This window comes from Drosophila montana, unplaced genomic scaffold, assembly GCF_035044405.1.
Source record: "Drosophila montana isolate Dmon_TW-CO22-7 unplaced genomic scaffold, ASM3504440v1 contig_1761_1, whole genome shotgun sequence".
NCBI classification, from domain to species: domain Eukaryota; kingdom Metazoa; phylum Arthropoda; class Insecta; order Diptera; family Drosophilidae; genus Drosophila; species Drosophila montana.
Window position 1 is genome coordinate 889,518 of NW_026996690.1, and position 15,755 is coordinate 905,272.

The 15,755-nt window shown below is 35.0% G+C and overlaps 1 long non-coding RNA gene across 1 annotated transcript in view; it reads left to right on the forward strand.

The window, feature by feature from the left end:
* Positions 1-15,755, forward strand: part of LOC135441055 (uncharacterized) — a 34,705-nt gene that overhangs the window by 10,599 nt on the left and 8,351 nt on the right. The window contains exon 3 of the long non-coding RNA XR_010438406.1: positions 6,795-6,825. This is a non-coding gene — a long non-coding RNA (uncharacterized LOC135441055). The remainder of the gene's footprint in view (positions 1-6,794; positions 6,826-15,755) is intronic.

The following is a 15,755-nucleotide window of genomic DNA, read 5'->3' on the forward strand; positions in this document are numbered from 1 at the left end:
AATTCTTGCCCACCAAAAATTCGAGTTTGCTCGCTTTTCCTTACAAACACGAAAAATTAATGTATTTGACATATAATATATATTAAATATTACACAAATTATTAAAAAAATTAAAAATAATATATGCATATATATATATATATTTTTTAAATAAATTCTGTACAAATATAAGCTATAAAACTTAAAAGTAATTAATTATGAAAGCGATTATAATTATTGTATGTAATAATAGTATAATAGACTTGGGCCAATATTTTGTTATGATCTATAGCAACTCGAAAATAAGAACTATTCCAAAACAATATTAACTATACTTCAAAGTTTTCCTCTCAAGCATTTCTTAGTGACTTTTAGTTATTTGTTTTGCAATCTTTTGATACCTTTCCGCAGTTGTCGTTCAATTTGAAACTCATTTCTTTGCCTACATGTGTGCACTTTTCAAATGCTTTTTCACAAATGTCTCAGGGCATTTCGTATAAGAAAGGAAACCTGACAACCCTAAGCCAATGCCACAATCTCTCACACGTCAAGCACCACAAGCTATGCAAAAAAAAAAAAAAAATAAAACCACACGCTCACACATTTCCTTCCTGGAAAACACACAGACACAAGACCCAAAGGGCAACGCTTTGGGAAATTTAAATGAAAATCGTGTTGAAGCGGAAAATGCACTCAGAGTGAGAGCAGAGCGCGCGGCACAAAGAAAAACGAAAAAAACAACAACAAAAAAACACAAGAAAAATCTAATAAAATGCGCATTATTGTGAATTCGTTATGGTCAACTCGTTGGAGAGTCTTTTGGAGGAGAGTTGGCTGCAATTATGCAGCAACGATGCGGCGGCCTTCACCTCAGAGCCGATGACGATCGGGGCCAGTGTTGCAAACTGACAACAGATGGCTATGTGTGTGTGTGTGTGTGTGTGTGTGGAATTTGCGCAATTTGTGGAGTGACTTATGCGCATGCCCCACAACAACAAAAACAGCAGCAACAGCAACGCGGGGCAACAAGTTTTGTGGCTGCAACAGCCAACGAAAATTGTTGCCTCTACTCGCAGCACAAAGTAAACAAAAGTTAGCCGCAGTTTGCGCTCCGATCCCCTGCAACCGCTCTTACCACATGTAAAAAGCCGGTTGTTTGTTATTAGTTGGACCCCCCCCCCTCCCCCCGCCGCTCTATACAATGTTGACCATATGCGTGTCTCTGCACGTCTCTCTCTCTTTCTCCGCTTCTCTCCTGGCCATGTTGCGTTTGTTGGCCTTTTCTTGCTGAAAGTTCACTGCACCGCACGGTCTGCATCTCGCTGTCCAGTCCGTCGATCACAATCAGTTTACGCTTTGCACACTAAATTGAATGAACAGCCATTGATCAGCCCAACCCCGCCCTAGCAGCCCAACCGGCCCCAGTGCCATGGCCCCAACTTGTTTGTCTGTCATTTCATATTGTTTGTTGATCTCTGTCTGCGTGTATTGATGTTGCCCAACACTGGCTGGCCCTAGGCATGACTCGGTTCGTTAATACGACAACAGCTGGGCCCAGCTAATAGCCAATTTCCGCTTTGGTCAACTATGCAGCATGCTCTTAATATAGAACTAAAACTTACCAATAGACTCCTCTCTTATCAGTTTGACATTCGTTGATAACATATTTTGCGGAACTAAGCAACGCCGGGAACTTGACATTCTTAACGTTTCGGCCGATAAGTTAACTTTACTTAACTAGATTGTCTAGGCCAACAAAGATGACTGGGCTCTGTTTTTATAGTAAGATTGCGGTTTATCAAAGAATCGCATTGTTTTCAAAAAGTTTTTATAGATATTTATTTTGCTAGAGATTGCAAACCTTGTTTTGTAAATGAATGCACATTTCTGTTTACGAAAGAGTTTTCATGGTTCTTCAAAAGTATGGATGTGTTGATGTCTGAGACAAAGGTTTCAATAGAAAGTAAATATATTATAAAACCAATCACAAGTAATATCATTTGTATATCTGGCAAAAGTATCTATGTTGAATATTTTTTGATACTCACGATCCCAAAATCGAAAATATCTTTTTTATATGTCTGTTAGCCCAAAGTTTTTGGACGGATCTAATAGCTTCAGTTAAGTTTCTATCTTTAGATAAGATCATAATGCAAGTCAAAGAAAAGTAATTTTAATTCTTATTATTATTTTTTTGGAAAACGTGGATAAATGGGGCTTATTATGTTGTTATGTTGTGTGTGAGCTATGATCTAGGAAACTATATAAAACTGTATATATTCTCCATATTGATATTTTGGATTCGAAAAAGAGAAAAGCATTTAGTGAGTTTATAATTTATAATCAAAATTATAATTTCGAATTTTAACTATCTTTTTCTAAATTCAAATTAAACTTTAATAAATGAAGAAAAACTTGAAAAATGTTCAAATTTTAGGGAATCTAAGAATCAATGAAAGAAAAATTCGAAACAATAATATTTGTATTTGAAGACCTGAGTGTTATATATGATTGTCAAAGTTAACAGATGGTTTATCTATTTTGCCAATTAGTAACATGCATAAATAAGAAATGTGACTGAAAATCTTATTTAGTGCCCAAAAAGCAAACACTTATTGTAAAGCGCAATAAACAACAATAATATGAAAGTTCCAATATGGACGATGAACTACACTTGACATTTAATGATTTGTTGTTGTTGTTGGCGGGTTGTTTAGTAGTGCTGCAGAGTTTGTTTGTCATAAATTTGTCAGAATGCGGAGCGTATATTTATATATAAGTATATATACCTATATGCTGGTTTATTTGGTTTTCGACTGAGTTAATTTGGTTTTTCTCTTCTGCAGAGACGGACGAAACTTTCAAGCTGTCACATTGTGTTGTCTGACGTCTGCTTGTTGCTTGTTGTTTGTTTTTGTTGTTGTCGTTGTTGTTGTTGTTGTTGCTGTTTTTGTTTACTTTAAGCATAATTAGTAATACTGTCACGCAGTTTTCTTCTTCCCCCGGATTCCATTCTTTGAGCTTTGTAATCGTTTCTTGAGCCGTTGATTTTGTGCTTCTTTTCAATTTGTATGCCCTGTCGCTGTTATTGTCAGGTCTTTGATTAACTTTTCATTTAGACACACACACACACACATATTGTATGTAATATAATATACACACACATCTCTATTCGATACGAACATTCTATAGCGTATTCTTTGGTGCGTTGCATATTTCTGGTGAAATGTACGAGGGCTTTATGTATTTTTGATGAATGAAGAAAGTGGCCGAAACGCAGCCGCGTGACCATATGACCAAAACGCCATAAAGACTTTGCCCCCACTATACTAAACTTGCCCCCCCCCCCCCCCCCCTCACGCCCCTTTTAGACATAAGTTGAAGATGTTGAAGGTCTAGGCCTGGGCACACGTCTCATACGTGTCATTGAACAATTTAACTGGGTTAGTAGTAGAAAGTTGTGACAATGTTGTGCTACTAGGTGTGTGTGTGTGTGTGTGTGTGTGTGTGTGTGTGTGTGTGTGTGTCTGTGTGTGTTTACTTTTTGGCAATTACTGTGATTTGCTGCTGTGGAAAGTGTTCTGAGCGTTGCGATGCGTGAACAGCTGTTTGGGGTTTGTCTCTTCCAAGTGCTGCGTCATGCTCTTTGTTTGTTCTCGATAGCAATTATTGATAAACGTTCTCCATGGTCACTTTGTTGTGGACACACTTGCAATCATTATAATTGCTTGCATGCCGCCTATCCATTTAAGATTTAACTTCGTGATGATTAAACCTGCCTTATCCCTTAGATCCGTTTCAGGCCATTGTACCTTGATTTGATGTTTCATCCAAAATAAGCGAATTATCAATAATTGTTGCTGCACGTTCTCTTTCGTCAATTTATTGCTAATACTACAATTTGAATACTACAAAATGCAAACAAATTCTTTAGTTCTACATCGTTGTGGTATGTCAATTTGTCACAAATAATAATAATTATTATGAAACTATGATCCTTGCTCTTTGGTATACCATAAATTTCCTTGGGTATTTATGCACAACAACTACACACTCTGTCTTTAAAACTTCGTTGGGGGTTTTGGCACTCAAATTTGCCACTCATGGCACGCCTCGTTGATGTTTATGAGCAATTGGACAAATGATCCATTGGGTTTTCTGCAAAAAACAAAAAAAAAAACAAGAAAAGACCCTTTGACTTGAGTTTGGCAACGTTTGATGTTCAGATTAAGACCTAGAGACAATCATCATTTGGATGATGATGGTACTTTTCCATTTATTCTAACCAAAATTTTAATCACTTTGCTTTGCGTTAAATGTATTTTGGTGCCTTAATTGCAAAGTTATTAGCATTTATTGCGACGGCTGGCAATTGAAATAAATTGCACAAAACTCGTGAATCTTTGGCGCGGCTTTCCAGATAAGCGCCTTCGTGTGGCAATTGAGACCGTTTGTCGGTTTGGCGGTTTGCCGTTCCCAAAGATACAAGAGATTCAAAGTGATCCATCCGGGCGCGCTTCTTGCGCTTTGGCGCCATGCGGGCAATAAAATGTTTATTTTTGCACACCAAAATGACGACGACGACGACGACGACGACGACCAAGTTTCTTAATTGAAACAGCAAATGTGCGAGGCCCAAAATGCACAAACAAATGCCCAGAGTGTTATATTCGGGTGTGCTTGACTAGAAGGATGCTCTGCTACTTCTAAATGCTTCTCTCAGCTCGGCACTGAAATTTACGAACTTCAATAACTTTTGTTTTTATTTCCGGTTAATCCTACAAAATTCGGGACATGCTGGGGGAATTAACTTTTGCGTGTACCAAAAATCAGAAATTCATCCTAACTAATTTTATATTATTTCGATTTATTCAGAAAAATTAATTATAAATGAATAATTTGTTTTTATATATTTAAATGTGAACGGAGGTGTTCTAAAAATTTTAAGTAAAAATCTAAATATTAATTCTAACATCTTAAGTTCTTAAGATTGAGGAGCTTATAGAGAAAAAAATAGACATATGTTCAGCTTGCTGTTTCGATCAAGAATATATATTCCTCTTCTAATGCTGACGACTTGAGTTCTTGAGATCAAGGAACTTATATAATAAAATTATTGAACAGACGTTCAATCTGCGGTTCAGATCAAGATTATGTATTCCTCTAATCATTCGAACGACTTGAGTTCTTCAGATCAAGGAACTTATATGATAAAATTATTTGACAGATTTCTCTAAAATGCCTTTTTCTGCATACATTTACACAAACTCAAAACCACCCTTTTTAAGTCATTTTTAATTTGTACAGGGTATTAAAACTATTTTTCTTAAAAATAAAAAAAGAACTGTGCAAATTTGTCAAGAATTTGGCCAGCGGGCAAATGATGTATCTACAGCCCCAACAATACAATAATAATTCGCATACAAAATGTGCCTCATCAATTTTAATTGCCGAGAACCTAACAACTTTTTCAATCATTATTAATTTGATCTTTTGTTGGTTCTATCACACTTGGCAGCAAATTCGTTATGCTCGTATTTCTATGCTCTGCCTGCATATTTCTTTTCTATAATTTTCGAGTGTTTTTACTTGGGGGTTTTGCTATTTATTATTTTTTTTTTGAGCTGTCAAATCGAAAGCAAAAAAAATAGCAACATTTGTGACTATTTTTATGCTGCTCGCTGCCTGGCTGAGGCTGAGGAATTTCACTGGGCTGAGAAAGAAAAAAGAGATTTACACATCGACTGCATTTGATGCGGCTCCTAAAACGTTGAGCGGGGGCGGGTGGGCAACGAAATTGTGGTAATGGGGTTGCTTCTGGGCCATTTTGGGCTGTCACTTATGTGCAGAAACATTCATCATAAGTGGATTGAATCGTCTCATAACTTGGCACACTTGCGTTCCATTCGAAATGCAAATTTTATTTTCTTGAATAAACTTTTACTAAATGCACTTATTGTTGATTCTCTTGCAATGATTCTAATTGTTGTCTCTACAAATAAAATAGGCCTTTAGCAAATGAAAAATGTCTGGAACTGATAATTCTTCTGTGTAATTATTAAGCGTTAAATTTTTAATTAATGTTCCCTTGTTATGGAACACATCTCCGACCCCATAAATTATATATTTTCTAGATCAGCATAAGTCTTGAAACTTTGTATAGTTTCGTCTACCTGTTGCAGGCAGTATATGTCGGGAACCAGCCGGATCGGACCACTATATCAAATAGCTGCCGTAGGAACGATCAGTCGAAAAGTAGGTTCTTTTATGGCAAAATATTTTCATCGAATTTAGCCTTTATGAGCTTCACTATTTTCACATATCTGCAAAAGGGATTAAATAGATAGAACTTATCATTACTTTGTTATTTTTCAATTATTATGCATGTGAATTATATAAATATAATGGATTATGTGATCAATATATCTATCTATCATAGATTGCAAGACTATTATTTATCAACATGTTATTAGAGTTCTTTAAAATTTCATGTTTAACATTCTTAAGATAAGATAAATAATAAATTCTTAAATCAAATGACTTTCTTTTGTTACTTTACAAAAATGTGGCCCACTTTAAGCGCTTAGTTTTTATATCATTTTTATGCTTTATAGTTGGCTAGAGATTTTCTAAAAGCCACAGGGCAACTTACACAGCTCGAATAGCAACAATAAAAAAATGCATATGAATGCAATAAATGCGCTGGCGAATAAGCATTAAAAGTAGATTCCATTGAACGATTTTTTATAGCTTGTGAAATTGAACTCCATATCAAATCTATTTTTAATGGTTCTTCTACTTCTTTTTCTTTGCAGGCCTAGCAAATTCTTCTAACGCCTTTTTATGGTAAGTCTAATGTTTAAACGAACTTTAATAGTATGTATAATAACGAGTATATACATATGAAGGTGTTTGCAATTTCACCTAAAGGTCACACTTAGTAATTACTTGGCAGTTGTATATTAATTTATTTACTTAATGTGCATTGAATTATAAGTGAAATATTTATGGCTAAAGAAAGTTGCAATCGGCATTTGATTCGTTTGGGTTTGGCTTAAAAAGTTGATGAAATTATATTATATAAGAGGTTATTAAGGAATAGCAAGTCCTGATTTAGTTTCATGAGACATGTAGCTTATAAAATATAATCAATCTTTTCATATAGTTATAAATTATCGAACTAACTCTTACAATGGCCCACTCAAATATAATTATGCGTATACAAGTACAATACAATTCCCTTTCTGTATATGTAGGTAAAGGGAGGAGCCTAAATGAAAATTGAGAAATGTTAAAGACAGACATAAAAACGCATTTGAAAAGCAAAATTATTGTATAACAAGTTTATTGGACAAACCATGACCAAAATAGTATTCCAAAAAGAAATAGGCTAACTTTTGATGTAGTTATAGAATTTGAAAATCTGGGCATTGCGTATAAATTTAGTTGGATTAACGAATTCTTGACTTTTTTCACTATAAATCAACGCATCGACTTGTTGACTTTAATGCGCTCCAGTTCCCCGCCAATAGCCCTCATTTATGGTTCGATTTTATGATTTTATGACCTAGCGCCAGTTCGGAGTGCACGTAATGTGCATAAAATTCGAATATTTTTAGTGCGCATGAAAAGAATTATAATTTATGGCGACTCAAATCAAATGTGAAATAGAGCATACAATTTAAATTAGTTAAAATGGTAAAAAAGAAAAAGAAAATCCGATACAACATAATTAGCGGGCACAACGAAAATGAAATGCAGATGGATGGAGAAAAAAAAAAACATTTCTGTTGATTCTTCGCAATGCCTTATGGTCGCGGGGACCCAGTTACTTGGCCAGACAGTCGGCCAGCCAAACAAAACAAAGTTCCAAATGGAGCATACGAAGCCCAAACAGAAAGAAAAAAAAAAGAACAAAAATTTCGGCAAAGCCAACAACAAAAGAATTTTTTAAAGAGCAGAAAAGACGCGACGCGCTTTCCAACTGCAATGGAAATTGAGTTATAAGCGCACATACACAGATACACGTATGTGTATAAAAATGTATGTATTTTTTAATATATATGTATATATATATCTCCTTATATATATATATATATGGTATAGAAGCAAACAACGCTAAAAATGCGCCACAAAAATAGAGCACGGCATGTAGAAATGAAATTAGATGAAAATAGGCGCTATATATATACATTTACATATATGCACATATATATATATATATATATATATATACGTGTGTGTGAGTGTGTATAAAGATATATATACGCACACTCACATCGGAGATATTTGTGCTAAATTTGTGTGTGTGTGTGTGTGCCGAGGGTTCCATCCTCTGGCGCGCCTTGGCAGACAGGAATTCAATGCTCAGGAAAAATGGGCAAGAAAAGTGTACAAAACGAAGCTATAGCATTGGGAAATGTACATTTTTCTTAGTTTTTTTCGTTGTGTTTTTTTTCGAGAATTTTTGTTTTAATTTCTTATTTGTAGAGGGTATTATAATTTCGTCACGAAATGTGTAACGCACAGAACGAGACATCCCCGACCCCGTAAAGTATATACATACATATATATATTCTAGATCAGCATCAACAGCCGAGTTGATAAAGCCTTATCTCAAACTTTGCATAGTTCCGTCTTTCTGTTGCAGTCAGTACGTATGCGGGAACTGGCCGGATCGGTCCTCTATACCATATACACGGTCCAAACATTGTTGTTTTTCAAGATATCCTGACCAACTTCGTCATACATAAGTTTCCGTATGCTCCTCATATAGACATATAGGGTATATAATCTTCGGCATGCCGAAGATATCGCTATTTTCTCATGGGGACATTTGGGACAACTCAATTTATGGCGCTGCAAGTTGAGTTTTTTTTGGATTGGCATTCTGCCGGCGTTTCTTACTGGCGCTAGGTTTTTGGGATTAGAAAAAAAGAGATAACAAATCGAAGAAAATCAAAAGGGGAACAATTTTAGGCCAAGTTAGGTTAAGCTTTGTAGATGTAGTATATTTAATTAATCTAGATTTTGAAAATATTTTTCCCCTCACATAATGTTTTTCACAGGCTTATCAGCATGATGTCAAATTTTATTACCGATTTCTTGGAAATCAGCCATATTTAAGAAAGTCACCTTAACATATAATAAACCGCTCAGCATGTCAATTTTTTTTATAGTTTTTTCTTTTTATGAACAGTTACGACTCTAAGACTTTCTATAGATTTACGAGTTGCGCATTTAAATGTGTAGAAATTATGCGACCAAAAACGACTTATATACAGCACATCTTTGCTTTATGCCTCGGATTATTATGATATGCATAATAAACATAAAAACATATTTCGAGGTTGTTTTCATTGAGACACGTGTCTGGAAAGACAACTTGTTGCCCGAAACGCCCGAAACGCCCAAACAACGAGCAACAAGTCTCAAATCAGGAATGTTTCAAAAGCTTCGCTCTTCTTGATGGACAGGCTTGAAGGGGGAAGCATACTCCTATACAAACATCAATAATAAACTGTTATGGCCAAAAGTAAGAAATGTGAATAGCGCTCATCAGCTTGTTAATATTGTCGTCGTCTTCTTCTTCTTATTTTTATTTTTGCTCAAGTTTTGTGCCCAAATTTGTTGTTTGTCTTGGACTTTTTTGTCCTAAGGCGTTATATGGGTTCAAGCAGCATCAAAACAGAACCAAAATAAAAAGCAATTTTGGCTGGCTTAGAATTATGTTAAAATACTGACGAAACAATAGGGTATGCCAGATTGTGGGTATGCTATGTTATGTCTACTTTTTAAGTTTGTTAAAAAAGCAAAGTTAATTTTTATTTTGGCAGTTATTTGAAAAAAAGGTGTTGCCGCCTGATAGACTTACGTTAGACTGTAAAACATAACGTATTAATTAATTTATTATATTTCGAATATTGTTTATAATACTGATTATCTCAGAGTCGAAATACCCTTATTTCTGAATGCACTGGGTATTTTTAATATATTTATTTTAATGAAGTGTAAAGGCAGAGCGTAAATAAACTTTGGGTCAAAGCTTTCGTTGGAATGTGTTTTCCTAGAATATGTCGTTGGCTGTTTACCCTATTCCTTTGTGCTGTTAAACATGCAACGAAAGAGCTCGTCCCACAGCACATGTGTATGTTTGTTGGGCGACCTGCTAATTGGAATCAGGCTCCAAATGACATCATGAGAAAGAAATGTGGCTTGAGCCTAAACTCAAGCCGTTGCGCCACGCTATCATGTCTTAAGAGTCTTAAGAGATAATGCTAGAGCCGCATGTAAGTGCTTATGCAAAGGTTAATTAAAATATTAAAAATGCATGTTCCTGAAATGATATTTCACGGCCAAGGAAATGGAATTGGAATGGGAGGCCCTTCAAATAAAGTTCATGGCCAAGGAAATGGAATTGGAATGTCAGGCCCTTCAAATAAAGTTCAAAGTTCATGACAAACTGGCAAAGAGAATGGCTCAAAGTTGTAGGATAATAACAATGATGTTCCCGATGTTCATCATGTTGATTATGATGACGACCACAAAAAAAGATGTACATGACTTGGCTGCTCTCGGCCCACTCTCCGGACTCTTCGCTACTTGACAAACAGTAGCAAAATTGTTCAACTTCATTTGCTGCCTCATTTTCTGTGTTTACCTTCATTTTATTCTGCTTCGTTTTCTTGTTTATTATTATTATTTTCTACTTTGTGCATAAGTATTGTAAACATTAAATTTTCTCATGTAAATTCCCACGCATATTCCCTGGCTCTGCGCTTATAATAAAAATAATCAGTTAGGTTTTTCTGTGGTTTTCAGGCCCGGCCAGAGTTAGAGCCAGAGACAGTAGCCCTTCAATCTGGGCTTTTAATGATATTTCGTATGCCTAGCCCTGGTTGAGTTCTCATAGGTTAGTTGCTTGTGATTTGTGAAACTGTGGAAAGGGGGGAAATTGGAAATGGAAATGGAAATGCGCGTTGTTTGATGTGTTGATAAGTTGAATTACCCGCTGTGCATAGGGAAATGTTTTTGGAAATGTACGAGCAGAACATGCTCGAATTGTGAAGATGTTTTTGTTTTTATTTTTATGAGCTGTGGGCCGAAAGAAAGTGTTAAGTGATGCAGCTGATAAGACCGAAAGTTCTGCCTACCTGCTATATATAGTATAAGCGTTTCGACATTTGTTTCCTTCTTCGAGGAATTGTCTTTTTTCCATCCCGTTTCCGTATTAAAATTTAAGCCTGCAGATAAAGTTCAGAATTCGGGTCATGTTAAACCGCCGCAAAGCTTATTACCCAATTTTTATATTTCGTGTTTTGGCCAAATACAAATTTATATGCAAGTTGACAAGACAAGGTTTTCGTCTCCGTCTCCGTTTTTTTTTCAGACTGGTCTGAAAATTTTGTTGCTTTTGCGGCTTTTCGATTGGGTTGTGGTTTTAGGCAAAGCGTTTATCTCGTCACCTTTGGTATAATAACGACCGCAGATACTTAAATTGCGTAAATATCAGAGGTGTGCTTTAGAAAATATTGAAAAGATTATAACTTTGTAATGATCATTACATTTATCATTATATCTATATATACAACATTTTTTATCAAGAATAAGATTTACACCCTAGCAGAAAATATAACTTTAAAATCTAACTTTAATCCTAAAAATATTGAGTTATTTTTTGAGATAAAAAAGGGAGAAGTTATAATAATAAAATAATAATAATAATAAAATGATAATACCGTTAAAATAATATTAATAAAGAAATGAAAATATTAATAAAATAAAAATAACAATAAATATAATAACAAAATTAAAATTGTAATATATAAAACTAAAACCAAAAAAATAAGAATAATAATAGCAGGAATATAAATAAATATATCTTATCATACTCTTAAAACTTGTAAACTTGTTGAGCTGTTTCAAAAAGTATTCAGAAATTTGAAGGTTCATCGCGATTAAGTTACTCGTCTAAGTAACTGAGATTTAAATGAGAGTGACTTGATTTAACTGCAGTTACTTAACTAATATGCTCACAAAATTTGCATGTAGCGTAAATAATTCGAATACAATGTCTGAAACCGCAATACACTTATGAGATACATATATATTTATGTGCATATATATACCTGCGTGTGTTTCACCTGCAACAAAGCCAAAACGCATGCGCCACACTCTACAAAAATAAATAAGCAAAAAAAAAATTAACTGCTAAAATCGAGACCAAGCAAACATTTGGCAATGGAACAAACAAACACACAAGCATTCAAATCGCATGAATGATTCGTTTGAATGAATGAACTGAATAACGCGCATGATTGCGCATACGAATGCAATGCAGAAAGAGAACCCATAACCCACAGAGCCCCCAATTCCCCTCCCCCTACCCCTGGCCCTGCCCCCTTCTCGCTCTGGCTAGCATGCTACTCGAATGGCCCTGGCAACTGTGCGACGTGCCACAAAACCGAAACAGACACCCAACAAAATATTACGAGTACGATTTTGATTATAATGTAAAAGGTTTCCTCATTTTGCAGCAGATTATCATGTTAATTTGAATGTTTTGCATAATTTTTGTTTTCTTTTATTTTTATTTTTGTATTTTTTTATTCTCTCAGCGCCTTTGTCTTTGGGGTTCTGTTTTCGGCAGCTTTGTTTTTGTTATTTCTTTAACTCTTGCCTCGTTGACTTTTAGCGTTTCAATTAAATTATAAAAATAACAATTTGCTAATTTTTATATCGCATATTGTGTACCTGCCAACGTGATGATGATCTTGATAATCGCGTTCTTTGCGGTTGACATAAATGTGGGCGTGCTTTTAACTCAACTTGCCATGGCTTTAATAGCATACATATATCTATATATATATATATATATATAAAACTAACTATGATATCATGACACATCAAGTTGGCCAAATTTGGGCAACCCAAAAATGTTGTTAAGTAATGCGACTTGACAAAATCCGGCATTACTAAGTGTCATCCGTCTAAACGTAACTCAACTATTTTGTGTCAAAATTACTCTATTAAATGAATTCAATTTATATTATTTTCTCTTATTCTTATTGTTAAAAAACAGCCAATTTCTTTAAATAAAACCCAACACTTGCTGCGGTTCAAATCTCTTACAATTGAAGCTATAATATTTGTTTTTCATTATTATTATCATTATCATTATCATCATTATTATCACTATCAATGTTACTAGCTTAGCCTTCAGATTATATGAAAATGTGTTAGGTGTCAAAGATTATAAATGTATAGCTATATTTTCGATTTAGACGACCTGCGATGACTGCTTAGTATAGTTCATCTGTGACTTTCTAGTTGACCTTGTTACTTTCATTAAATATGATTACCATCTGATAACTATCCCATACCATATCATCAATAGCAGTGCAACGACATGACTTGCATGTATATATATATAGATTACATATGCCTGATTATATAATATATTGCTAATATAATACGATGACCAATCGTTGAAATATATATTTTTTCAAGATTTTCGACATATCTTTTAATTGTCAGCTTTATTTGATACACTTTCTTAATATTATAGATGGATTCTTTTATAAGTATTTTACCTATAGCATAAGACCCAATCTAATCAGAAATGGACTCATATATCATATGTGTCATGCAGGCAATTTGTCAAATATGTAATGCTTGTAAACGAGTTTATTATAAGTTTTGATAACTTAATGCCAAATTATTTTGTTTTTTATTTTTGATAGTAATTGATATGTGCGATGTGATATTTAAAACACAACACACTGAAGACAATAATTAATTTTTACTGATAAATTGTGCTTTTAGTTATTCTTTTCTCTTTTATATATATATAATGCGAATAAAATTTTAAGAAAATAACTTTGACTTCCAACTTAAATACGGTCAGAACAGATGCTGATACGTTTATAACCCAGATCTGTCCATCAAAGGCTGAAAGCAAAACAAACTCTCGTTACGCTGACAAACCCTTTGGCTACCGATATATGTACTTACATTGTATTTATAAGTATGTAGCTGCTTAATCCACCATAACTTGCGGATAATTTGCCTGTCAAGTTGGCCTCTGGTCGGATGAGTCAGACCCACACACCCACACACACACATACACATACACACACACAACACACACACACATAAAGAGTCGTGAGTGGAAGTTGAAGTTTTTTAAAGGATGCCACTGATTAAAATTTACGCACAAGGTCATTGGCGATCTCCGGCACATCAAAATTAATGCAGGGCATAAATATTGTGCAGCCAGTTGCAGCGTTGCCAGTTCGTTTCAGGCTTAATCAGCAACTGGTCGAGACTTGGCATCCATGAACTTGGCTGCCCAGGTTCATGGCAACGGAGCGAGAGAGTGAGAGGGAAAGAGAGAGAGAGAGAGGAGCTGAGTTTTAGCTTGCAGCTGCATTCGCCAACGCGTTGCAAAACGCTTAGAAAAGCGACGAAACGACACACGACACATTTCTGTCATCATCAATAATGCCGCCATAGAGACGTGGCCCGTGGTGCTTTTGGTGCGCTTGGCCAGCCTTTTTACCTTTTGCTGTTGCCGTTGCCTTGCCGTTGCCGTTGCCTTGCCGTTGCCGTTGCAGTTGCAAGCAAATTGGCACAATTTCTCCTTATGGCCGCAACGACGCGTGTTATGTTGCATTCGATGCCATGTGGCCGGCGCAGCATCAGCATCACCAACTGTTGCAACAGCTGACATTTTGCGGCTGCAACATTCAACGTTCAACTCTCTTTTGCAGATTTCTTACAATATTTAACATAAATCGCAGACACCGCACAGCTGCTGCCGCCGCCTGCAGCCAACGTTCTGTCTGCGCTTTACTTTTACCACTTTTTTTTTTAATGGGGCATAGTCGTTTGCTCACTGCGTTTGTAACGCATTAGAAACGACAGTTGCAGCATATTAATTTCTCTGCCAATTTGCTTTTTAAAGTCTTCACTTTTATGCTGGGTCATCAATTTTTTCATATTTTTTTTTTTAATTTATGTATTCAGAAGATTTATTATTAGTCGAATATGTTTGCTTTTAAATTTAGTTGTCTTTCTCTAGAGCACGATCAAATTTTCGATTGTCGTACTTCGTTTCCTAATTTTGATAAGTCATTTTCGTTATTTCCAAGAATGTTTAGAATTTTAGCTATTTTTATGCTATTTTTTAAACATAGGAACGCAGAGCATATGAAGAAATTTTGGACTTGTGCAGGAACTTGGATCAATATCGGATTTAGGTCTTCTCATTCACAAATAAGAATTTCTACTTAAACATTAGTATTGTCCTGGAACTTTTTGTTTATTTTCTTTTCACGTCCAGCAGTTGATAAGCAGTGTTGCGAAACGTACTGGGTCTTTTTTTTCATGGGATTCGAGCCCGTATTTTCTTTTTTCTCTTGATTTCCATGTTGATTTTTTAACATTATAAAGTAAATTATTTGAGGATATTGAACTGGTTCTTATGCGAACAAAATCAAACGATCAAGATTCTGCCACACCGTTTCAAGCGTACAAACCACTGAACTAAATATAGCTTTAATTCCCTGCCCGTTTTTTTTTTCTTCATAAATCCAAAAACTTTATTGTTAAAATGTTTCAGAAATGTATGCAAATGAATTGACTTCCTTGAATAATAATCAGTCATGCAAAAAAAAGATTTATATATATATATATTTTTTGACATTACTAAGCAAATCAGAACAGATTAAGCAAAGCTGGGAATTGCCAATTAAGTGGCACATAAAGCTGTTCTT